The sequence below is a fragment of the Leopardus geoffroyi genome, chromosome B1, assembly GCF_018350155.1.
Source record: "Leopardus geoffroyi isolate Oge1 chromosome B1, O.geoffroyi_Oge1_pat1.0, whole genome shotgun sequence".
NCBI lineage: Eukaryota > Metazoa > Chordata > Mammalia > Carnivora > Felidae > Leopardus > Leopardus geoffroyi.
In genome coordinates, this window is record NC_059327.1 from 110,607,039 (window position 1) to 110,633,545 (window position 26,507).

The window sequence follows — 26,507 nt, forward strand, 5'->3', positions numbered from 1 at the left end:
ATGATTAGCAAAAATATATACAATATTCAGGCACCTGGATGGCTCAGTCAATACAGCATGCAACTCTCAGTCTCAGGGTGGTGAGTTCAAGTCCCACATTGGGGATAGAGATTACTTTTTAAAAAAGAAAAAAAAATACACACACACACACACACATACGCGCACACACACACACACAAGATAGAGGTTTTAGGGTCTAGATAGACACAGATAGTGGTAGAAGAATGAATTCAGTAATCAAAATACACAGAACATGGTGACAAATTTACTTGAGGAATAAGACATATAGAAGAATCAAGAATGACTGAAGTTTCTAGTTCAAACAACTGAGTAACGATCATTAACTGAGTTGGGAAAGTGGTAGAAGGAATAGGCTTAGAGAAAATAATTAGTTCAGACTTGTTCTGTTTTGTGATGTTAAATTTGAGTGGGTGCAGGATACACAGAAGACATCACATGGGTTAATTAACTAGATAAGGGCAATCCTTTCACCGTATATATGTATAACAAATCACCATGATGTACACTTTAAATATCTTACAATTTTATACAGCAAATATGCCTCAATAAACCTGATATTTTTATTTTTTTAAGTAAACCCTACATCCAACGTGGGGATTGAACTCACAACCCTGAGATCTAGTCACATGCTCTGTCAACTAAGCCAACTAGACACCCCAAAGCTGACTTTTTTTTTTTAATCTAATGAACCATTTAAGAAAGCAAAGACCTCACAAAGTAAACAGATCTATGTATCTGGAACATCAAAGAGCAGGTCTGAAGGTATTTTAGCAGAAGCCATTAACTTTGCCCCCATATCCCTTCTCTCATTCTTCCTCATAGTTATCAAAACTCACAATTTTTACAGAGTACAAAGCCACTCATTTCCCAGGCTCCCTTGAAGCTACAGGTGGTCAGGTGACTGCCTCCTCACCAATGTAATTTGAGCAGAAATTTCATGTACAACTTATTTTTCTCTTACTTAAAAGGAAATTGTTACCTTCAATTCCTGGATGTTGGAACACAGACATGGTGCTGTTGAGCTACTTTGGATTGTGCAGCTAAAGACTACACATGAGGGGGTGGCAGAGCAGCAAGAGAGAAGAAAAGCGCATTCCTGGGTAACTTCATCACTCAGGAGAATCACCCAGCTACCTTTTTGTTACAGCAGCTCAGCCTCACTCTGACTACTGCAGGAGTTATCTGCATGTAGTTGAAACCTCAGGATGAATGAGATCAACCAGGAAAACAAGGAAAGAAAACTTAGAGGATCTTGATAATAAACAACAAGCTCTAAAAAGTGAGGAAAGCCCCATTGACAAGACTGAAAAGAAATAGCCAGGAGGAGGGAGGAGATCATGAGAGAGGAGGATGCCTCAGGCAAGAAGGCTGCTTTAGAAATGTAAAACAGGAGAGGAGAAAACTAGAAGGGAAATTAAAAAGAAGCTAATGGATATTCTGGGTCTTTTCTGGTTCCATACAAGTTTTAGGATTGTTTGTTCTAGCTCTGTGAAGAGTACTGGTGTTATTTTGATAGGTATTGCATTAAATATGTAGATTGCTTTGGGTAGTATTGACATTTAACAATATTTTTTCTTCCTATCCAGGAGCATGGAATCTTTTTCCATTTTTTTGTGTGTCTTCTTCAATTTTCTTTCATAAATTTTCTGTAATTTTCCATGTATGGATTTTTCACCTCTTTAGTTAGATTTATTCCCAGGTATTTTATGGGTTTTGGGGCAATTGTTAATGGAACTGATTCCGTGGTGGAACAATTGCTGGTGGGCAGTTGCTAATGGGATTGATTTCTCTTTCTGTTGCTTCAATATTGGTATACAGGAATGCAACTGATTTCTGTGCGTTGATTTTATATCCTGTGACTGTGCTGAATTCATGGATCAGTTCTAGCAGTTATGGGTTTTCCATACAGAGTATCATGTCATCTGCGAAGAGTGAAAGTTTGACATCCTCCTGGCCGATCTGGATGCCTTTTATTTCTTTGTGTTGTCTGATTGCTGAGGCTAAAGAAAATCACAGCTGGAGGCATCACAATCCCGGACTTCAAGCTGTATTACAAAGCTGTAATCATCAAGACAGTATGGTACTGGCACAAGAACAGACACTCAGATCAATGGAACAGAATAGAGAACCCAGAAATGGACCCACAAACGTATGGCCAACTAATCTTTGACAAAGCAGGAAGGAATATCGAGTGGAATAAAGTCAGACTCTTCAGCAAGTGGTGCTGGGAAAACTGGACAGCGACATGCAGAAATGAACCTGGACTACTTTCTTGCACCATACCCAAAAATAAACACAAAATGGATGAAAGACCTAAACGTAATACAGGAAGCCATCAAAATCCTCAAGGAGAAAGCAGACAAAAACCTCTTAGTCCTTGGCCACAGCAACTTCTCACTCAACATGTCTACAGAGGCAAGGGAAACAAAAGCAAAAATGAATTCTTGTGAGCTCATCAAAATAAAATCTTTTGTACAGCAAAGGAAACAACAAAACTAAAAGACAACCGACAGAATGGGAGAAGATATTTGCAAACAACATATCAGATAAAGGGTTAGTATCCAAAATCTATAGAGAATTTATCAAACTCAACACCCAAAAAAACAAATAATCCAGTGAAGAAATGGGCAAAAGACATGAATAGACACTTCTCCAAAGAAGACATCCAGATGGCCAACCGACACATGAAAAAATGCTCCACATCACTCTTCATCAGGGAAATACAAATCAAAACCACAATGAGATACCACCTTACACCCATCAGAATGGCTAACATTAACAACTCTGGCAACAACAGATGTTGGCGAGGATGCGGAGAAAGAGGATCTCTTTTGCATTGCTGGTAGGAATGCAAACTGGTGCAGCCACTTTGGAAAACAGTATGGAGGTTCCTCAAAAAATGGAAAATAGAACTACCCTACGACCCAGCAATTGCACTACTAGGTATTTATCCAAGGGATACAGGTATGCTGTTTTGAAGGAGCACATGCACCCCAATATTTATAGCAGCACTATTAACAACAGCCAAAGTATGGAAAGAGCCCACATGTCCATTGATGGATGAGTGGATAAAGAAGATGTGGCATATATATACAATGGAGTATTACTCAGCAATCAAAAAGAATGAAATCTTGCTATTTGCAACTACGTGGATAGAACTAGAGGGTGTTATGCTAAGCAAAATTAGTCAGAAAAAGACAAATATTGTATGACTTCACTCATATGAAGACTTTAAGATACAAAACAGATGAACATAAGGGAAGGGAAGCAAAAATAATATAAAAACAGGGAGGGGGACAAAACATAAGAGACTCTTAAATACGGAGAGCAAATAGAGGGTTACGGGAGGGGTTGTGGGAGGGGGGATGGGCTAAATGGGTAAGGGGAATTAAGGAATCTACTCTGAGATCATTGTGCACTATATGCTAACTAACTTGAGTGTAAATTAAAAAATAAATTAATTAATTTTAAAAAAAGAAGCTAACAGATTTGGTGACTTTTGCCAAAACAAAGTCAGTGAAGTCATAGGGGTGAATGGCTTGTTAGAGGCTATTAGGATGGAAGGAAGCAGATACAAGCAAGGAAGACTACTGTTTCAAGAAGGGAAGGAGATGGAAAAAAGGTATTTTGCAGGTCAGGATTACAATTTCTTACACACACTTAACAAAACTCTTAAATATGAATCAATGTAAAGTCACGGTGACCCAAAGGAATTAGAAACCAAATAATAAGGCTTCTTTGCCATACTCGATCTGGCTGGACACCCCAATCAGCCTCAACACCAGAAGTCAGATGTAAGGAAGGAGGTCAGGGCAAGTTTTTATCCTAACCTCAAAACCTCCAATGTTAAGGCAACATTCCAAGAAAATTCCCAAGATCTAAAAAAAACTTTTGGGAATCCCACATTCTTATAAACTCTTTTCAATAAATTGATGGCTGTTGAAAGGTATTTCCAAACTGACATTGGCACTGTCTTTATTACATGCCGGCAGTATCAGATCCACACAGGCACATAAGAAAGGAAGTGAGTGGCAGTTAATTTCCCAGAAGACATGCTATTTCCATCCATCACATCCCTGCAGTTAGAACGCTTCCATCCAACTTTCCCTTTCCCCAGAGAGGGCTCCAGGTGCCTGCCCTTCTTTAATTGGTTTCTATTCTCACACCTTCCTTTTAAGTCATCATTTTCTGGGATAATTGGTATCTGTGAATTCTCACTAGAGTCAGTTTCTTTCTACTGAAAAGGAACTTAAACTGCAACTTAAGGAAGAAATATATTCTATGTTTAGCTGACGTTTTCCTGTTGTTTAACAGCCAGTCCTATTGGCGCATTCTGTAATACTTTATACAAAGAAAATTTTGGCAAAAAACACTTTAAGTAAATAACGGTCATCAGTATTTGAGCCCCACCTTCAGATAATTGATTATAAAGACTGATTACAATGTATTTACTCTAACAATTAGGCAACAGATGCTGCATTATTCCATACTAGTTTTTTTTCCCTGCTAGTGGAATTTTATATCCATATTAATTGCTAATTAAACATTGGATAAAAATGTTTGATAACTGTTTTGCAATTTCGTTAGCATAAAATGATTTCATGAACCACTGTTTATCCCTTTCTACAGCTGTACTCCTTAGTTGGTTATGCTGTGATGTGGTGGGGATGCTATCAGTAACCAAGGGTAATATAAGAAATTCTCTTTAAAATGCATTGCTGTATCTAGTGTAAAGATATGTTGCATACATTATTCTTCATATTACACAGTAAACTTCTTCTGATATCCCATGGGAAGAATTTCTCTCTGATCCTAGTTCCAGAAATAGCTGTTTCATGTGAGCAACTGAAATTAAAATTTTCTAGATACTGGGGTGCCTGGGTGGCTCAGTTGTTAAGTGTCCGACTTTGGCTCAGGTCATGATCTCCTGGCTTGTGGGTTCAAGCCCCATCTTGGGCTCTGTGCTGATAGCTCAGAGTCTGGAGCTGCTTTGGATTCTGTGTCTCCCTCTTTCTGCCCCTACCCCACTCACTCTCTCTCCCTGTCTCTCTCTCTCTCTTTCTGTCTCAAAACTAAATAAACATAAAAAAAAAATTCTATGGGCACCTGGGTGGCTCAGTCAGTTAAGCATCCGACTTCGGCTCAGGTCATGATCTCGCAGTTTGTGTGTTTGAGCCCAGCGTCTGGCTCTGTGCTGACAGCTCGGGGCCTGAAGCCTGCTTCGGATTCTGTGTCTCCCCCTCTATCTCTGCCCCTGCCCTGCTCATGCTCTGTCTGTCTGTCTCTCTCTCTCTCAAAAATAAATAAACATTAAAAAATTTTAATAAAAATAAAAAATAGATTCTAGATACTGAAAATCAAATAACCAACTGTTTCCTTCATAGGCTCTTAATAAGCTGAGTACCAAATTAATGTCCTCCACCGGCAAATGCATAAGATTTTATGGCACATGTTTTTCAGAACAGCCACTCCTAAATCGATTTTACTTTCTAACCCCTATCCTTCCTTTGTCCAAGTTATCTCACCTATTAGTAATCTAGCTTTTTTTTTACTTTATATGTGTATCTTTGTGACATTCCCCAAATTTTAACTAGGGTAGGATATAAATGTGGATCAACTGATGGGTGATTGAAGCACACACCTAATATTTCCATCATAAGTTAATGCATTCATTCATTCACGGAGTCATCCATTTGACAAGCACTGGTCCAGTTCCTACTGTGGGGAAAGCACTGAACCAGGCACCAGGAAGGATATAGTGATGACTCCTACCCTTAAGAACCTTACTCTGGGCATATAAACCATAACATGCATGTAACTAATGATGTGTGAGAAAATAAAAATCAATGTCATAAGAAAAGGACAAAGAAAGTGCAATGAATCTTGCAGGGCACATGGCAGGGCACTCTATTCAGTCAGTAGACCATGTGACTCTTGATCTTAGGATCATGAGTTCAAGCCCCATGTTGGATGTAGAGCTTATTTTAAAGAAAAACTCTTGGGGTGCCTGGGTGGCTCAGCCTGTTAAACGTCCAACTTCGGCTCAGGTCATGATCTCTGGTTCATGAGTTCAATCCCCACATCAGGCTCTCTGCTGTCAGCACAGAGCCTGCTTTGGATCCTCTGCCCCTCCCCTACTCGCAAGTACATTTTCTCAAAAATAAATAAATGAATATTTAAAAAAAAAAACTTTTATCTTGTGAAGATTGAACTGCCAACCTGTGCTAAGGGCTATCTCACCACAAACCCAGCAGAGGAGGCTGAAGATCTCTTCACATCATTTTGGGGAGCTCTGAGGTGACCCAGCATTAATTATCAGGTACCACTGTGGACCACTTTAGAGGAAATACCTTCCCAAAATAGGAAAAAGATAATACAATTTTTTAAAGAAATTAATGTGTGCCAGTCCTGGGATTCTGAAATAGTCAAATAGTACATTTTTCTACACACCTTGAAAAACTCTGACATTAAACAATTACTTTTCAAAACAATTTTGTGTTATCATAGTCACAAAATTTTTGCTTGCATGTAATATTACTCAAATTTTATTTATAGAAATATAAAGTTATTCTTAACCTCAATTCAAATTATGAAAGTTAGTTGCTTTAAGTCTAAAGAAACTGGGTGCTTGGGTGGCTCAGTTGGTTGAGCATCTGACTTCAGCTCAGGTCATGATCTCATGGTTCATGAGTTCAGGCCCCACATTGGGCTCCATGCTGACAGTGCAGAGCCTGCTTGGGATTGTCTTTCTCTCTCTCTCTCTGCCCCCTCTCTTGTGTTCTCTCTCTCTCTCTCTCAAAATAAATGAATTAAAAAAATAAAGTCTAAAGAAACTAAGTTCAACATAGGTAGTAGAGAAAGAAGATTAAATATGAAAGATGCCATTTAGAAGATATTTAGAGGCAGTTTAAATACACCCTTTTTATTTTATTTATTTTTTCAGGGGAATATAGTTAAGCTTTAGAATGAAAGTTGCATTAAGGACAACAATTCCCAATCATAACACATTGGTTTCCTTAAGAAGATCATTAATAACATTTTTTTAAAAAAGAAAAAATAAAGAAAAGAAGAAAGAGAAATAAAAGATTCCGTTGTAAAATACATTCGGAATCACAGACGATAGCAAGCTTCAGTTTAGAAAATGTTGCTCTAGGACCCTTCACATCATGGTCAGGTGCTCCCAGATAAATCAAATGTGAGACCATAATAGAGTTTCTGGTATTTGAATGAAAACAGAAAGAAGAGTTGAAGGAGAAGTACTAATTTAGTATGAATTTCTCCCACACAAAATCCCTTAGCAAATCGGATTTGTACATCTCTTTGGTAGGCTTAACGATGCCCCCTCCCCAAAGATGTCCACATCCTAATCCCTGGAACTTCTGAACGTTACCACATATGGCAAAAGGGACTTTCCTGATGTGAGTAAACTAAGGGTTTTGAGATGGAAAGACCATCTAGGTAGGATTCTTATAAGAGGGAGGCAATGTGGTAACAGAACCAGAGATCAGAGTGATGTTCCTTGGTACAGAGGATGTGGTCAGGAGCCAAGAAATGCAGGTAACCTCTAGAATCTGGAAAAGGCAAAGAAACAAATTCTCCCCTAGAGTCTTCAGAGGAACCATAGGTTGCCAACACCTTGGTTTCAGCCCAGTGAAACCCACGTGGGGAACTCTCATCTCCAGACTATAAAGTAATATTTTTGTGTTGGCCACTAAATTTGTGGAAATGTGTTACAACTGAAATAGGAAACTAATATAATGTCCAAGTAATTAAAAGTAAAAAAAAAAAAATTAGGAATTATAACTCTGGTCATCATAAGTTGAAATATCACTTTATTCAGTGGGAATGTTATTTTAAAATTTTTTTTTCAACGTTTATTTATTTTTTTTGGACAGAGAGAGACAGAGCATGAACGGGGGAGGGGCAGAGAGAGAGGGAGACACAGAATCGGTAACAGGCTCCAGGCTCTGAGCCATCAGCTCATAGCCCGACGCGGGGCTCGAACTCCCGGACCGTGAGATCGTGACCTGGCTGAAGTCCGACGCTTAACCGACTGCGCCACCCAGGCGCCCCGGTAATGTTAGTTTAAAAGAAGCACTAGATATCCGTTGACTTTGAAAATACTTCGGGGTGAGCGTCATTCATCTTTGACTTCAAACATGTCTTCTTCTGTTGAATTTTTTAACAAGAAGCGTATACTATTTTTAATAGAAAAGAATTGGTTTAGACTAATGAAAATCATTGGAGTTTAAATATTCAGTGGAGTCGACAGTGGTTCCTGCCTTATGAGAGGTTTATGCATCCTTTCATTGCCAGAATTAACCATGCCCTTCAGTAACTCTACCAGTGCTAACACAGGTAGGCATTGATTGAGTGAAAGAATAAGTGTTTGTGCAATAAACCTATACCTGAGAATGGTTTTCGTCAGTTAGATAATGTTTTGTGGGTGCAACTCTTCCAACAAGGAGACCAGGAAAAAGGTTAAGTTGCCAGGCCACTGGAGCAAAATTTCTAATGGCAGCCCTCTCACTCCTCATCCTATAGGAAAAAATAAATAGAGCAATATCACAGCTCACTGACTTCCTACTGATTCAGGACATCTTTAGATCAGCTTGCAAGCCAGGTCTCTGGCATCTGGTACGATACGTAAAAAGTGAAATCGCTCCTGAAAAAGAATTCAGGTTAAATAACTCTTCACGTCAGAAGCTCAGATGCAGTTAAAATGTACCTTTCCTGGTTACCTTTTTTTTTTTTTTAATTTGTTAATAACTATCCACATTACTGAATACACACAAAGCCTTTAGATACCCAATCCCATATTAAAATCAAATTTAAAAACACTCAGAAGTTGTTCATGCTTTTAAATAGGCACTGCGAAATTTTCTTTTTTTATATCACGCAGTTGTTCAAAGGCTAAGATGCAGTGGGTTTGCCTCTAAAAATAGTGCGTCCAGTCTTCACTTCAGGCAGTGAAGTGCAGGATCAGATCTACTGCCAAGGAGATTTTCATACGCATCTGGATTATAAGGTTAACAACAAAAGGAAGCATGTAATGTCTTCTCTGTAACAGAAGAAACTAGCCTTGAAGGCATTTAAGAGAGCAACTGTCAGGGCTTCCAAAGTGTTCTTTGGGTGGCCCACGGGGGAGGATGGGTATCATCTGGCGACAAGCTGGAAGAAGCCAATGCTCAAGGAGAACAGTATACTTCTGCTTTTATGTTTTCCGGTGATGATCTTCTGAGAGGCACTGGAATGCTCTAGTGATGAACTTCTGTTCGGCTCCACACTTACCTGTGTTGAAATGCTGGCTCTGCCAAAGGACTATTGCATAACCTCTGGTACTGGCACCTAGCTCTTAAGATCGATGTTAGGATTGGAGGAATTAACATACGTAAAGTGCACGGAACAGAAGGAAGGCACAGCAAGACACTATATATGTGCTGGCTCTTAGAGTTTTATCTCTGCATTTTTTCTCTCCCTAGATGAATCCTCATGATATTAGCCGTGAGCTATATTCTCCCCCTTGGACACCACAGGGACAAAATTGTGAATCATCTAGGGATCCAAATCCTTGGCTCTTCTCCTCCCAACCTAACCCAGAACCTTGCCCCTTAATTCAGGACCATGACTTTCTGAAAGACAGAGTTCACGCCATTCCCAGAAGCCTTTCTACTAGCCCTTTAGCCTGCCTGTTCCAGAGGGGGTTCCTTCAAGCCAGGTGAGGTGTCTCCCTCCTGAGGAGCCTCCCAGAAATATTAATGCTGAGTAGAAAGCTCTAAAAGCATCTAAAAGATGCAATGCATTGCACACTGGCAGCTCCTCTCTCCATGAACCACCTGGCTCCTACCACGCTCTGGGCCAATGCCTAAGAATCATTTGATGAAAATGCAGAGTCCTAAGCCTATCCCGAGATTCTTAGTCAATAGCTGAAGCAGGGCCCCAGGCGAGACCACAGACCACACTCTGGGAACCCTGTTTGTTCCAAGCAGAGATGCCTGACCTAGCGCCAGCTCTTACACTGGGACCATGTCTTACTCATCTCTGTACCTGCAGCACGAGGCACCAGACCTAGCACACAATAGTTGCTTAGAATGCATGTGTGAGAGCAGACAGGAAAACCCTTGTCCTTCATAGATTGGGAACAACAATCCATTGCCCAACACACAGAGGAATGCAAAACTGGCAGAGAAAGATTAGAAATGGGCATTTTTAGGAGATTTTCCCCCTGAAGCAATCCCAGGCACAGAAAACGAGCAAGACAAAATTTCAACAATTATGTATAATTTTTTAAAAGGCATCCTTCAATCAAAAACAAAACAAAACAAAACAAAACACAAACAAAACTCTATACCCAAGATGAAGAGCAGACATGGATCATTATTAAAGCTGGACATTGAGGGGCGCCGGGGTGGCTCCGTTGGTTGAGCCTCTGACTCCTGATTTCGGCTCAGGTCATGACTCCAGTGTCATGGGATTGAGCCCCACATCAGGCTCCATGCTGTTCCTAGCATATTCCATGCTGTTCCCAGCCTCCCTGTTCCTAATCTTTTTCCTCTGCTTTATACCGTAACTTTTTAGCTAAAGAGTAGTGTCATTCTGTGAGAGTTTGTGATGCTCCAAATCTTAATTAACACACCAAATAGGATTTATCTTAACCAAACCACACTTCTTAACACTTAAGAAGTCATTCAAATTTGTCAAAATATGTAGTATCATTGCTCTTTAAAGACTCAGCCCATGTTTATCATATCCTTCTATCAAAATAGAAAGAGTACCATTAGAATGAGGAAAAGTATGTCTTGTTTTCCGGGCTATTACTAAGATATGTGTGAGCTCCTTTGGCAGATTTCACTGGGAAACAGCCTGATCTGAGTATCCGGGAGCCGGGTGTTGTCTCTAATCTGCAGTGCTGGCTCTACGTTGTTATCTTCAACACTTCCTTTCAAATCACTTAACCTTTTTGCATTCTGTGTATCTAAAACCTTGGGGTCAGTGAACAAAAGTACAATGCTTGCCAGGTATTACATAAAGACAGAGGAAAAAGAGACCAGATGATGCCAAGAAAGCCCAGCTTTATCCAATCACATAGCTAAGGAGTGGGGCAAAATGTCTACTTACTTCATCAACACATGATGCGTCTAAGAATTGAAAGGTTACAGGATGGAGGCAGAAAGTAACAAGAGGGGATGCTAGAAGTCTGAAGTCCAGTGGGGAAAGAGGAAAGGCTGGCCAGGATTGGATAGAGGAAAGTGGAGGAATAAAGTTAAGGTTGAAGATGTTACAAAGAAGAGGAATATATGGAAAAGAGAAATACCAAAAGAGCAAAACAAATAGTAATTCTCATGAGTTGCTAGAATAAAATAAGTCAGCATATCAACTTTCAAGGCAAATGCCCTTTATTCTAAAGTTTGATGGGAAGATTAATTTGTCATAATTCTACCTAGTTTTGGTTCCCACACAGTTTAGACAGAGCACAAGGAATAATACACAGAGTTGTAACAGACTAACTTTTTAATCCTAAAAATGAACTGGCAACTATAGATGAGACAGGGTGAGCAAGACAGACAAGAGGAACACTATTTCCACAGCTCAGGATTAAAATGTAGTGTAGTTTGCATTCCACCTGGTCCTTTTTGGACTGGGACAGTCTGAAAGTTAGCGTTTCTCAGTATGCAAGAAGGCTTCCTGGGATAGGGGGCTGGTGAGTTTCCAGAAAGGCTAATAGCAGAATTACAGGATGAAAACAACAAAAGGCTCAGGGCAGCTGACATGTTTGGGTTTTTTTTTTTTTTTCTTAAATTCCTGAAAACGGTCAGGAAAAAGAATAATCTTTATGACTGCTCAGATTGGAGACAAAGTGAAGAAAGAGAAAAGAGTAGCACTATTTATTGAGCATCTATTTGCCAGGCCAAATTGAGTTTGCAGGTGCTCTTTAAGCATCAAATATTAACAAAAGTTCATCCTATTCAACACTCACTGTATGACAGGCACTGTACCAAGTATTTTGATAGATTATTTTATTTAATCCTTAAAATAGTCAAGGAATCAGATATTATTATTATTATTATTATTATTATTATTATTATTCTCAGCATATGAAGCTTAGAAAGGATAAATAACTTGCCCAAGATCCTGTTTTTAATAAATGATCCAGTGTTAAAATACAGATCTGTCTGACTCTAACTCTCATATTTATATGAAAATAACATGCAGGAAGTAAAACTCCAGTAATTTTTCAATTAAAATATAATTCTCTTAAAATTCCATAGTTTACTATTCACCATAAATACATAAGTATATGAGGTAATAAACAGTAAGAAAAAATATTTAAATCACGAAATAGTAAGAGAAACATTCTAAAGGACGCCTGGCTAGCTCAGTCAGTAGAGGATGTGACTCTTGATCTTGGTGTCATGAATTCAAGCCCCACATTGGGGGTAAAGTTTATTTAAAAAAAAAAGGGGGTGGACCTGTTCAATTATGATACAATAAAATGCTATATGGTCTTTAAAAAGAATAAACCAACTATATTTAGACTAATCAAAAAGATGAGAGAAATGCCTTTATTGAACAATCCCAGGTAATGCAAAATGAGTGGAAGAACTGGAAAATCATTTTGCAACCCTTAATGGAATAATGGATTACAGCAAAAATAATCACTGAATGCCAAAAACATTAGGTGAAACATTAATGGGAAACTTTATACAGGCAGATCAGCCCGATGTCACCCAAATCCTCTGCTCAATCTTAAAATCACTCAAAGTGAAACATGAGATATATGAGCCTCCCGAGGTGATTGAGCAAGAACACAGGAACCACTTAGGAAGAATTCTTGCCAAAAACATTCAACGTGAATTTAACCAAGCCTCAAATACAAGGAATAGAAGAACAAGTGGAAAAGCACCTAGAGGAAACAGTCAAATCCAAAAGTATGGCCTTCTATAGGATAAAAAAAAAAAAACTAATTTTTTAAAATAAATAAATGACATTTTTTAAGGGAAAATAAGTATTAAAAATTTCAAAGAGTTTTAATGGATGTCATATGTGGACACAATTTGGCTCCTACTTCGAACAAAACAACTATAAAAAGATTCTTTTGAGACAGAGAAACTGGAAAATAGACTGGGTTTGGGATTATATTAAGAATTATTGTTAATTTTCTAAGATGTGACAATGGTATTATAGTTATTTTTTTAAGTCTTTATGTCTTTCTTAGAAATACATACAGAGAGGAAAAATGTATACATACAAAGGTAGTTATGGGTAAATTACATGATATGTAAGATTTATTTTACAATACTCCAGAGAAGGGGTGCCTGGTTGGCTCTGTTGGTTAAGCGTCTGACTTCATTCAGGACATGGTCTCACGGTTCATGAGGTCAAGTCCCACACAGGGTCCTGCGTTGACAGCACGGACCCTGCTTCAGATCCTGTCTCCCTCTCTCTCTGCCCCTCCCCTGCGCATTCTCTCTCTCCCTCTCCCTCTCCTTCTCTCTCTCTCTCTCTCAAAAATAAACATTTAAAAAAATACTCCAAGAATGCCTGGGTAGCTCAGTCAGTTGAGCATCAGACTTCAGCTCAGGTCATGATATCACTGCTCATGAGTTCGAGCCCCCAGCCAGGCTCTGTGCTGATAGCTCAGAGCCTGGAGCCTACTTTGAATTCTGTGTCTCCCTCTCTCTCTGCCTCTCCCTCATTCACTCTCTGTCTCTCTCTGTCTCTCTCTCTCTCTCCAAAATAAATAAACATAAATAATAATAATAATAATAATAAAATACAATAAATAAATAAATACTCCAGAGAAAAAGAGGGAGCTGTAGATGAAACTAGATTTGCAAATGTATTTATTATTTTGGGATTATTCCAACATACACACAGCAAAGAAATAATGAATTTGCATTGATCCAGCTTCTACATTTTGCCAATCTTAGCTCAAGCTGCATCTCCCACACATACTTTTTCTTCTGGCATATTTTAAAGTAAATCTCAAACATCAGACAACACATCATTTCAGTCATAAATATATCAGCATGCATCTCTAATTGATAAGGAAATTTTTTTCAATATAACCACTAGACCACTATTACACCTAACAAAGCTAATGGTAAGTCCCTTAATATTATCTAATATACAGTAAGATTGTCAAAAATATTTATATGTCTGTTGAAGCTGGTTAATAGATACCTGGGTGTTCGTTACATAATCTAATTCTATATATGTTTTAAATTTTTCATAAAAAAAAACATTTATTTCAAGAATAAGGTAACTTTGTATGTTACCTCATATGGAACAATGGCAAAGACATTTTAAGTGGAAAAAATACAGCAGCATAGTGTATGCAGTATGCTACTATTTATGCTTAACAAGATACAGACAGATATATGTATGTTTAGTTAAGGCAAATAACCAGAAGATACACATGGAACTAAAAATAGCAGTTACCTCTGAGGAGGGGAACTGGAGCAGCAGGCAAGAAAACTTACTCATTCTTTTTTATCTTTTGAATTTGGGAGAGTATATCATATATTCAAAAACATAAATCAAGGGGGCCTGCGTGGCTCAGTCGGTTAAGCATCCAATTTTGGCTCAGGTCATGATCTCACAGTTCGTGGGGTTGAGCCCTGCATCAGGCTCTGTGCTGCCAGCTCGGAGCCTGGAGCCTGCTTCGGATTCTGTGTCTCCCTCTCTCTCTGCCTCTCCCCCGTTTGTGCTCTGTCTCTCAAAAATAAGCAAAAACATTTAAAAAATTTTTTTAAAAACATAAATCATTCACAAATTAAAAGAAAAAACAGAATGCACAGCCACTTGGTTACATCACGCATCACCAAAACTAATCATTAACTGTCATCATCAGTCACAGCTTACACTAATCTAATTTTGGTAGCCTACCAGATTGACAATGCAAAATTGCCCTGATATCGCTAAAATCAGAAATCTTGAGCCATCTATCCAATCCAATATTCTAGGGTTCTGGGTTTTAGAGCTACTGTGGTCTAAAAGACTGCCACTTCAGCTTACTGTCATCTCCTCTTACGTACTACTTCCTGTTTGGCTTATTCTGGTTCAAACCTTTTTTTAAAAGGAAAAGAAGTATTAAAATTTAAAAGGGTCTTAATGGATGTCATATGTGGACATTTATTTCTGCACTTCAAGACTTTCTTCAGTAGAGCAAAGGCTCTCTCTGTTAATTCCTCTCGTGGTTCAAACCGAAAGTAAGACCACCTTTCAAAACTGTCCTGTGTCCAAATGAGACTTGCCGTACAATGTAGATGCTACAGACCATTTTCTATCCTACCTGGTCTAGCTAAGTACTGATTAACTAACATATATTGGGCTAGCTATCTTTAGGGGGATTTGTCTGTTTCTAAATTACATTTTAAATAATTTACAGTTAGTGCCTAAACACAAGTAGATAGCTGTCTTTTTATAGCAACAATTTAGATTTAACAGAGGCAGTATATTGGGAGTTTATAAAGCACCAATACATCTCCTTTTAAAATATTTCTCCTAAATGTCCTCTTTTCAGTCCCAAATGGAAACAAAGCGAAAATGCGTAACAAGTAGAAAGGCATGGAATGTTTATTCCCTGTGTGAGATTTCAGAACAACAATTATTTTTAGTAACATCTGAGCCAAATGTTCTTAACAGAACTTAGTTTATTCTGAAATTGAATACCATGTGATATCAGAATAAGGTGTTTAAAATTCTTCAGTATTGTTCTACAAGTAACTTTACAACTAGAAAGAATATGTTTTTGTGTATGTATATCAACAAAGTTTTAGTAAGTGTAAATACGTACAATGTGAAGGAACAATAGTCCTTTCTGAGCAAAACAAAATAATGGTATGACAGTAAAATGATGTAAAATCTACTTTCAACCCAGCTTCATTCTTCATTTAGGATGGTTTAATGTTCCCTTTAGTATAAAACCCAATGATATTAAGATATGAGGAAAAGTTATGAATTGCAGCATTGATGTTCCAACATCAAGATGAGAAAGATCTAATCATATGAAACTTGTGGAGCCTATTTTTTCTTTAGCACTTGAAAACCACACTCAAGGGTATACTTTTACATGTCACAAACAGGAACCCCAACAACGGATATTCTGAATGGCTAGTATGAAAGGATCTGTGAAATCGTTTTGCTAAAAAACAAGACATAAGCAGTTCAGTCTGGATTACTTACATTTTGTTTTCTGGTTTTAGTTCTGTTTTTCCACAATGTGTTCTCTTAAAATGTCAGAGAAATCCTACTTTGAGTTTTGACCACAAAACCTACACCTTTAGAGAGGTGGGCCTCATGGTGGATGGCAATTTTGTGAACAAACAACATCCTATACAAGTCACTGTGCCCAGCTCTGGGAAGACAAAGGTAAAAGAGCCCTTCTCTCAAGGAACTTAAAGAAGCCTAAGGTAAGTGGGTAATTCACTACTCAAGTTAGGAAATGTGAACTGATTGGCAAAAGGAAGAAAATGTAATAAATATGATAACATGCTTTTTCAGACTTCCAGTAATATTGTTCTGTGATATATATTTAAAAAAAATTTAATATAATTTATTGTCAAGTTAGCTAACGCACAGTGCACAGTGTGCTCTTGGCTTAAGGAGTAGATTCCCATGATTCATCGCTTACATCCAACACCCAGTGTTCATCCCAACAAGTGCCCTCCTCAATGCCCATCACCCATTTTCCTCCCTGCCTCACCTCCCCATCAACCCTCAGTTTGTTCTCTGTATTTAAAACTATCTTATGGTTTGCCTCCCTCTCTGTTTTTTCCCCTTCCCTTCCCCTATGGTCTTCTGTTAAGTTTCTCAAGTTCCACATGAGTGAAAACATATGATATCTGTATTTCTCTGACTGACTTATTTCACTTAGCATAATACCCTCCAGTTCCATCCACATTGTTGCAAATGGCAATATTTCATTCTTTCTCATTGCCGAGTAGTATTCCATTGTATATATATACTACATCTTCTTTATCCATTCATCAGTTGATGGACTTGTGGGCTCTTTCCATAATTTGGCTATTGTCAATAGCACTGCTATAAACATTGGGGTACATGTGCCCCTATGAATCAGCACTTCCGTATCCTTTGGATAAATTTCCAGTAGTGACATTGCTGGGTTGTAAGGTAATTCTATTTTTAATTTTTTGAGGAACCTCCATGCTGTTTTCCAGGCCACACCAGTTTGAATTCCCACCAACAGTGCAAGAGGGTTCCCCTTTCTCCACATCCTCACCAACATCTGTTGTTTCCTTGTGATATATTTTTATTAGGGCATTACCTTTACAGAGTCCACAAATCATATTGCTGTGAGTTAAATTGGTTATAAAGCTACCATGTTTTAGATAAAGCTGAAAGAACTATGCTTTTAAGAATAAGGTCTTATAAAACAAAATTTTGTATGGAAACTAATTTGATGATAAATAATAAATAAATAAATAAATAAGAGAATATGTTTATTCCATTTAAAAAAATAAAACAAAATTTTGTCAAATTATGGTATCTATTAGGACCTTGTAATGGGGACTGTCTTCTAAATACTCCTGGTAGAACTAATAAGCAGGTAACTATTACTCCTAAACATTTCCCATATCTTTTAATCATATCACATCACAATTTATTAACATAATGGAATCTTATCCAAAATAAAGGCATTCTCTCCTCACCTATAAGTCAACACTCCCTTCCCCACATCTGTATTATATATATAAACAAATAGGTCTTACCACAATCTTCATGTTTGTGTACACAACTCTACAGAAATCTATACTTGAAACAATAGCATCAGTTAAAAGAGATAGAGCCTTAGACTTAGAAAGACCTGGTTGGAATCTGAGCTGACAAGTCAAGTGCTTTAGTGCAAGTTCACCTTACCATCTGTGAAATCTCCATAAATAAATGAAAGGTTAGGAAATGGTCTGGCAAATGGGAAGTGCTCAGCATATGGCAGCTGCTATTGTCATTGTTATTGTTATTACTTATGATACTTCCTCAAAACCCAGTTTAATCTGATACATAAGGTACAAATCAAATTAAGATTAAGATTAAGGAATAAAGATTTAACAATGTCATCAAAACCCAGTACTGGGTCTTGAATGATTGAATTTTCTTTTTGACTGATGGCAGCAGATAATCTTTTCCTAAACCATTATATTTAGGAAATATAGAACTATTTTTCTACCAATTCTCCTCAAAAGTTGTGTTGTAGTGCTCTTTTCAAGTGTAGTGCTGTGCAATAGATCTTCGTAACTTCTTTTCCATGCACAAGACAAAGGACAAAAAATATGCTGAAGACCTACATCAAACCCAAAGACCCAAAAGATAATAAATAAACACAGTTTTCATGAGGAAGCCCTCCATCTAAACAATTTAGACAGTTGGGTGTAAATTAACTTTAAGAGATCGTTCTAAAAAATCAGCATTAATCAAAACAGACTGGAGTGTAGGAGCTTAAATTCATGATCAAAGAGATCAATCTATAACTTCCATTGACCCCAAACAGTAATCTCAGATTTCACATTGAAGCTGGCAAAGTTACTAGCACAGTAAACAGTAGCATCTGGCTCTCATGTGGGATGGTGTATACAATGGGCTGATCCATAACTTTAGTCTACTTTAGACATTTAGATGGATGGGCTAAGAGCCCAGTGTGTTATAATAACCCTGAAAAGCTTTTGGCTCTGGCCGTGAACACATTAGCATTAACTTAAATCTGTTGCTTTGTTTACAACAAGAGATATTCGCTTGTGCTTTCTGCCTAAATGGAACCAGTTAAAGGCATCCAAGGCCTTAAAGAGTGAAATTTACAACACGGACAGCAGCCATTCACTGTATTGAGGCTCCTCTGGCCATTGTTTTTGCATTTCCTCTTAGTTATATCTTTTTTAAATAAGTAATACCTTTCATTGAAGCCCTTGTCTCTCCATATTAGAAATATTAACAATTTCTCTTTTCTGTTTTCTTTTTGCCCACCATAACCTGAAACTTAAAATAAGAAATCAGCTAGAGGGCTCCTTGAAGATGTCACCATTTAGAAATGTCACACATGCAGCCATTTGTTTCGGAGCTAGAGAGTGCAGGCTCTTTGGAACAGTGTTCCAATTATTCTTGTTGAAACCACTCAAAGCCACCAGAACTAATTTCTTCCAATATATCACTATAGTATAATGTCTAGATTGAAAAGATGCCCTCACTAGACCAGTAGAAACTGATTATTACACATTAAGGATATAATCAGAGATCCTCTGTATTATAGGCAAGGTTTCTAAAAAATGTAATTAAACAACACCCTATCTAATTAATTATGTTTCTTGCTTTTACAAATAGCATGAATTACATGTGACATTTATTCTTACTTATTTTGATTTCAAACAAATATGTGAATCTCACCCTGACCAAAATTAGACTGAATAATTAACAGATGGATATTCTAATTCCATTATAGGAAAGCATAACATTGTGTTACCTTTTAAATCTCAATACACTCATCAGCAGGCATTGTAATGCCCTGTATATTCTATCATTCAATCAATAAGCATTTTTTAATCTCTTTTATGTCTAGCAGCAATCTAAAGAGGGTAAGTTAAGCTGAAAATTTATTTTAAAGACCTCTTAAATGTTTTTTTTTTTAAGTTTATTTATCTATTTTCAGAGAGAGAAAGAGAGTGAGCTGGGGCGGGGCAGAGAGAGAGGAAGAGACAGAATCCCAAGCAGACTCTGTGTTGCCAGCATGGAGCCTGATGCAGGGCTCAATCTCACAAACCATGAGATCATGACCTGAGCTGAAATCAAGAGTCGGATGCTTAACCAACTGAGCCACCTAGGCAGCCCTAAATATCTCTTAAATGATTTAAATATGTCCCCATGAATAGGGCCTATGTAAAGAAAGAATATTAATATGACTCAGACAATGACCCAGGGGTACCTGGCTGGCTCAGTAGGTAGAGTATGCCACTCTTAATCTCAGGGTTGTAAATTCAAGCCCCAGGTTGGATGTAGAGATTACTTGAAAACAAAATCTTATAAAAAAATAAAAAGAAAAGAATAAAAGAAAAAGAAAACTACCCAAATGGGAAGAAGCTTCTCAATGCTACTGTGGTATTTGTTTGCCATAATTGAACAATGATTGAATAATGATCACTTTACTAATTAAGGTGGTCCACATTCCCAGTAAGGCAAGATTGGAAAACTAATAATCAGGTATTTGAGATCTCATCACATGACCCACAAAGAGCATGCTACTCCCCTAACAAAATAAAACTTAATTTTCTTTCAAAGGACATTCCAACATATTCCAAGATATTCTTAGGAAAGAAATGCAAAATTGTAGTGATTTTACTAGTAGTACCACAGCTAAATAAAATGAAAAATCACCTAAAATTGGAAAAAAAAATTATAGAAAAATGCTTTCTCCTTAAGTTAGGTGATTGTGAAAGGTACACTGAGTCAGGAGAGCGGGGTTCTGGTCCTGATTCTGTCACTCATCACATGTATGACTCGGGCCACTTTGCCCCCTGTAAAATAAGCAGATGGACTGTCAGTCCTGAGGGTCTGTTCTACTTCTAAGTCCCTAACTGCATATGCCTTCCCTGAAAAGTAGAAATCTGGGGTGTAGATAGCCCCTGTGCATTAATCACAGTCTGCCAAAAATGACAATGAAGACAAGGAAACAGAAGCATTAAGCAAAGCTTTTGTGAGTGAGATAGGGAAATGAGTCATTTTCTTCCATTTCTTTTCATAAGAGTATATTAATTTTTGAAGAAAAGAAATTCTAAAACACCCATAAACTGGCATCTCTACCCTGAGAAGCAGGTTGGTGTGTCCTTGCAGAGATGAGGGCTCCTCAGTTTTATCACCAAAGAATCGATGGGCCAAAGCATGGGCATCAGTTCATCGGGCTTCCCTAGACAGAGATACAGTATTTGGCAGCTAGCCAAAAAAGGGGGTGTGGTCTAGGGCTGGGTCAGTAAGAGTACCTCTGAAAACATTTCTCACACTATGCTCACCTACTCTCCTCCAGCAAGTACCAGCTGCATATCCTATGCCCTTTGTCCCCTCTTCTGAAATGGCTAACGAAATTACAAGCAGTAATAAGGACCCTTTCCAGAATAAATCTAGCTTCACTCAACAATATGGAGGGAGAACAAGATGGGGTGGGGCAGGAAAGAGAGAAGCTTCATTTTTCTACAGCTTCATTTTATTTGGCTTGTACTCTGCTTCCACGGGGCTCAAACGATGAATTAGAACCCTCTCTGCACTTAGTGCTTATGCAGTTCATTGGAATAAAATGGCAAGTGAATGAATAATCCATGTTCACAACACTATGGGTGGGGCAAGCTCTCGTCTGTTGTTTGATGTTCTGTGACTTAAATCATCTATTGCAAAAGCCTACAAAAAAGAATGGATCGCATCTAAGCATACTTGCTTTGCTCCCATCCCACTGTCTTTCCCACCCAAAAGTTTCTTCGATACCTAAAGGTTTCTAGAATCAGGCTTTGACCCCAACACCTACAGTTAATGCAGAGACTCAAAGAAAAGACTAGGGTTATTCCTAAAACCCAAACAAACAAACAAACAAACAAAAAGAATAAATATTTCCCAATGCTTAAAGACATAGCCTAAATAATTATTTATGTCTTTCAAGTGGACATCCCACACCTTGACCTAAAACTCTGTCAAGTGTTCATAGAAAAGCGCCCAGGCAAATAAACAATCTCTTCCCCTAAGTTTCCTTTTGTAGCCCCTTGCAAGAGACTTATTTTCAGTCTCTAAAACAAATTCAGTGTTACATGCCCAGAAGGAACAATAAGATGTTACTGAGTGTATTCCCTTGCTCTCCAAAAAGGCCACACCTAAACATTACAGAGGTAAGGATCTCTCCTGATCCATGAGTGTGGGAATGTGATGCTTGTTACCAGCAAAACAACAAAAAACAGTGCTTAGAAATCTGCCCTGCTTGCACTTCTCACCACTCTTTAACGGGGCTTTGCAAGCAGTAAAAACAATTTGCTTGCTGGGAAAAGGGAGAGAGAACTCCATCATTCTTCCATTACTGGCACCTGTGCTGCCAGCTGACACTACCTCACATAAAATTGACCATTAAAAAGCAATATACTAACAGCATTTCAGTTTACCAGTAATTCCTCAAATCTATATGCTCCTCACTGCTGGTTCACCCTGCTTTCTTTCCCATCACCTACTTACCCAAAGCCAAAAAAGAGGGGGCAACCACTAAATATTTCTCCGGCACAGACACAGCCAGTATCTTAACATAAACAGTGCTTCTGACCAAGAGAGACACCACCCTCTTTCCCCTCTCCCTGTTTACCATACAGAGAACACCAGGACCACTCAGGGGTGTGAGAATCTGAAATCAATTCAATCGAACCACATCTAACAAATCTACCCCACAATTACAAAAATAGAAAATGCAATTCAGAAAAACACATCACCGTGGAGAACAAACCGAAATCAGGGCTGGGGGACATCTGCACATCAGCGCTGCCTATCAACTCCAGGATGGCATGGAAAGGCGCTCTGCCCAGCCCAGATCCTGGGAGAGTGTTCTACAAAGGGCTTCCAGTAACCCCCATCAACACCAACACTTCCTCCCCGCTTCCAGAATGCTCTGAATAAAAACCTTCTTTAAGTACTTACTGGGAGCAGGAGCTTCTCTGTGCAATGTAACTGTGAGTCACACAGCAGGAGGGGCCCCGGAGCAGGGCAAACCGGAGAGCCCCCAGCTTCCCTGCAGGCTGGTGTCTATGAGACAGCAGCCCCGGAGCCGACTTTCCCATTACAGCCTCAGACGGTAATCCATGTGCTTTCGGCGGGCCAGTCCCAGCGGCCCACGGAGCACCACATGATCCGCTCTGACATCAGATCAGCCAGACGTGACAGCCGTCCGCCAGCCTCTTCTACACTCGTGGGCTGCATCATTTGGGTGCCTTTGGCTTACATTTAAGCAGGTGGTACAGAGTAAGGAATTGTTTTCTCACAAAAAAAATTTTTTTTTGCCTGATTCCTTCTGTTTCTAACACAAGGAAGAAATAAGCAAGAAAAGCACTGAGATGTGTTTGCAGCCAGAACTTAGCAGATATATGGGAAGTAACTGAAGTTCCACACCTAGTTCAGAGAAGGTGAAAAATGAGCTACCACCAAGATGCCAAGAACCATGGGAGTAATTTCATCTGCAAATCACTACCACCTCCCCCCCCCTTTCAGTAGATATATATGTGTACGTGTCCTAAAATATTGGTGGGTTGTGTGTGAATTTTATTTAAGCTAGTCACTACTGGTTTTCTTTCATGGAATTTCTCAGGGAGGTAACCACTAGATTCAGTGCCATGTGCAATAATTCCTCACATACAATCCAACAGAAATAGACTTACAGACTTAGGTAAGTAGAAATTCAAAATCATCGATTCATGCTTGCATTCATTCATTCAATAACCATTTATTGATCACCTACTAAGCACCTACTACAAAGGGGGTTAGAAGATTTAGGGGCAGGGTATTTGAATCTTCAAATAAGATTTCTTTTTATTTGGCACAGGGTTTCTAATTCTATTTCTGTGATAAATCAAAGAAATAATGGCTCTCTCAAGGCTCCTTATAACATGTTTTGTCTCTAATACTGAATCTGAAGGCTAGTAATAAAACTATGTTTCATCTCAGTTTCATTATAATAAATGGCAATAAATGTAACATTTAAGGTAAAAATAACAACAATTATTAAGCTTTTATGAAGCAAAATCATAGCCAAGTAAGGCAGCAGTAACCAGAAGCATACTTCTTCCCTGGTCAAGAGGAGAATTCACTTTCTTTGTCTAATTTAACTGTATTACTTCCTGTGAATTTGGTTTATCAACTGTATTTCAGATATTTATGTAGAAACAGGAGGTCTCTACATGCACCTTGGTATTATTTACAGTGACACAGTGTAAATAGGTGTTAAACGTCATAGGTGTTCAACAAGTAGTGAGAATAAATTAATTGACTCAAACAGTTGTATTGTTTATATGGCTTATTCCCAATAGAAATCAAATGGAAATTAGCTGCCTCATGGAATCACATATTGAATTCCATAGTCACAAGCAACCTGGTCACCTTCTCAGGAGAAAATATCGAAAACTTGATACAAAACAAGCAGAAGATTTAAATATTATATATATATATATATACACACACACACATATGTGTACATGTATATATATATACATATATGTGTACATGTGTATATATATATATATAGTGACAAATAGGTTATTATATTAATAATCATATAGCTTAATAGATTCTTCAATTATCCCCATAACAAAGAGGATATGTAGATACTGTTTAAATATTGATGTTGTAGCTTTAGTAAATACATACAAAAATATTGAAATCCACTTTAAATGTAAGGAACAAAGACAAAATAATGAAAACCTTGTTTATCATTATTTTGTTATTATTCTGTGGGAAAGAGCATATTAATAAACTAAGATATAAACAAATAACACTCTAGATATGTGTCTATACCTAGTGATCTTTTACCACTATCTCTAATTACATGGGCAAACTAAAGTGTGAAATTTGGCCTCACAGACAAAATGCTCCTTCCAAAATCTACACAGCTAATAAAAGTTTAATATTCGATTGACTATCACTAACACTGCTAAAACCCTAGTTCAAACTACCATCGTCATGTGTCTCCTAGATTCTGGCAACTGCTTCCACTCTGTCCTCCAAACAGCAAGCAAAATATTCTTAAGCTGAATCACTCGTTTACTCAAAACCCTCCACTGTTTTCCACCTCGTTTAATTCCTTGCTATGGCCTCTAAAATGCTCCAATAATATGTATAAGACGTTTCTCAAGTGATTTTCCTCTCGAGTACGTAACTGAACATTATTCTCCTTGGCGGAGTAATTGTTAAGCAGTTAACACATTTTCTGTAATTGATTTATTTCATTAAAATAGATTAGCAGAAATGGAAATTATTGAATCAAAGGATGTGGTCTGTTCCGAAGTGACAGGGTTCAAGCTAGATAAACAGTTCCTGTCTAAACACCGCAGCTCCCAGCTCCTTTCCAACTAAGTGGGGCCTTGTTAGCAGAATTCTGCCTCTCTTCCTTAAGAGAATAGTGCCTGTCCTGGACTTCTTTCTCTCCTCTTCATACAACCTGGAACCCGGACTTGCCTGTGACCTAGTTTGAACCACACAGCTTTAACACTTAGGAAACGACAGAACAAGGGAATGAAGAGAACCAGGTACCTAAATGACCACAGAAAGCAGAGCTGCCCTTCCAACCTGGACTACTCACTCTCAACCTGTTGCAGGAGAGAATTTTTTTTTTTTAATTTCAAGAGACCTCATTTGATACCTCTTTGTCACAGTATCATAGGCTCTATCCTAACTAGTAAGAATGGTTGCAACTTTTTAATATTGTAGCATAATTCATATTACCCAATTACTTAGCAGAAAGCCAAATATCAAGTGTCATTTCTACCAATGTGTACAAGATCACATTTTTTCTACATTTTTACTACATTCATGTTGAAGCTTATTTCTTCTAAGGAAAATCTAATTTGATCAAGAAAAAATAGTATATATTCAATTTTTTTTAGTAAAAGGAAGTTGAACATGATTCAGTATTTACTATCCATAGGTATTCCACCTTTTGAGAATGGCTTATTCATGTTTCTTGTTTGTTTTTGCTTTTGTTTTTAAGTAATCTCTAAACCTAACATGAGGCGTGAACTCATAAGCCTGAGATCAAGAGTCACATGCTCTACCAAATGAGCCAGCGAGACAACACTATACATGTTGTTTTTACTTTTGTTAGAATTTTATTACTTTTCTTGTCCATTCTGTTGACCGTCATAGTTTGTCTTTCAATTCTGCTTTCAGGAAACATGTTGAAATGTTTTATTATCATCAAATTTGTAATTTTTCTATTGAAATTTGCTTCTTTGAAAACTCTCTTAATGCTCACATTTTGAACCCTCAATACCTTTTCCCACTAAAAGTCTTCTCCAAGACTCTTTGGAGAAAAGGCTGATTTCAGATCTGAGGCAGAACATGTGTAACATGAGCTTAAGACATTATTTTATGCCAGAAGTAAAGAAACTATAGAAGAGCATAAACATCATGTCAAAAAATGTAGGAATCAATTTGGGGAGGCTCCTACAGGCCAACTTCATCTAGCTACTGTGGCTACACAAAAAGCTACACCAAACTTTACTTAAAACAACATACATGTTCTCTCAAATTTTCAGTGTGGGCAGAGTTCAGTGGGTCAACTGGTGTCCACTCCACTCACATCAACTGATCGTCTCAAAAGCTAAAGGCTGAAATCTGAAGGCTCACCCATCCATTCACATGTTTGTTGCCTGGCCTGGAACAACTAAGGGATGAAACAATCAGGACTCTCTGGTCATCTCCTATATCTCTATGTTGTCTCTCCATATGCTTTCTCTTCTTTGGTGTGGGGG

General features: G+C 38.0%; 1 protein-coding gene across 5 annotated transcripts in view; it reads right to left on the reverse strand.

Annotated features, from left to right (window-relative positions):
- ANK2 (ankyrin 2) overlaps positions 1 to 26,507 on the reverse strand; it is a 682,786-nt gene that overhangs the window by 557,093 nt on the left and 99,186 nt on the right. For 3 of the 5 annotated variants that reach the window (XM_045469715.1, XM_045469646.1, XM_045469626.1), the window contains exon 1: positions 22,687 to 22,846. The exons of 1 other annotated variant lie outside the window; for it this stretch is intronic. The gene's annotated coding sequence lies outside the window, so the exon portion shown is untranslated. Of the gene's footprint in view, positions 1 to 22,686; positions 22,847 to 26,507 lie in introns of those variants that run through there. One more of the 5 variants, XM_045469929.1, reaches the window with a different exon arrangement.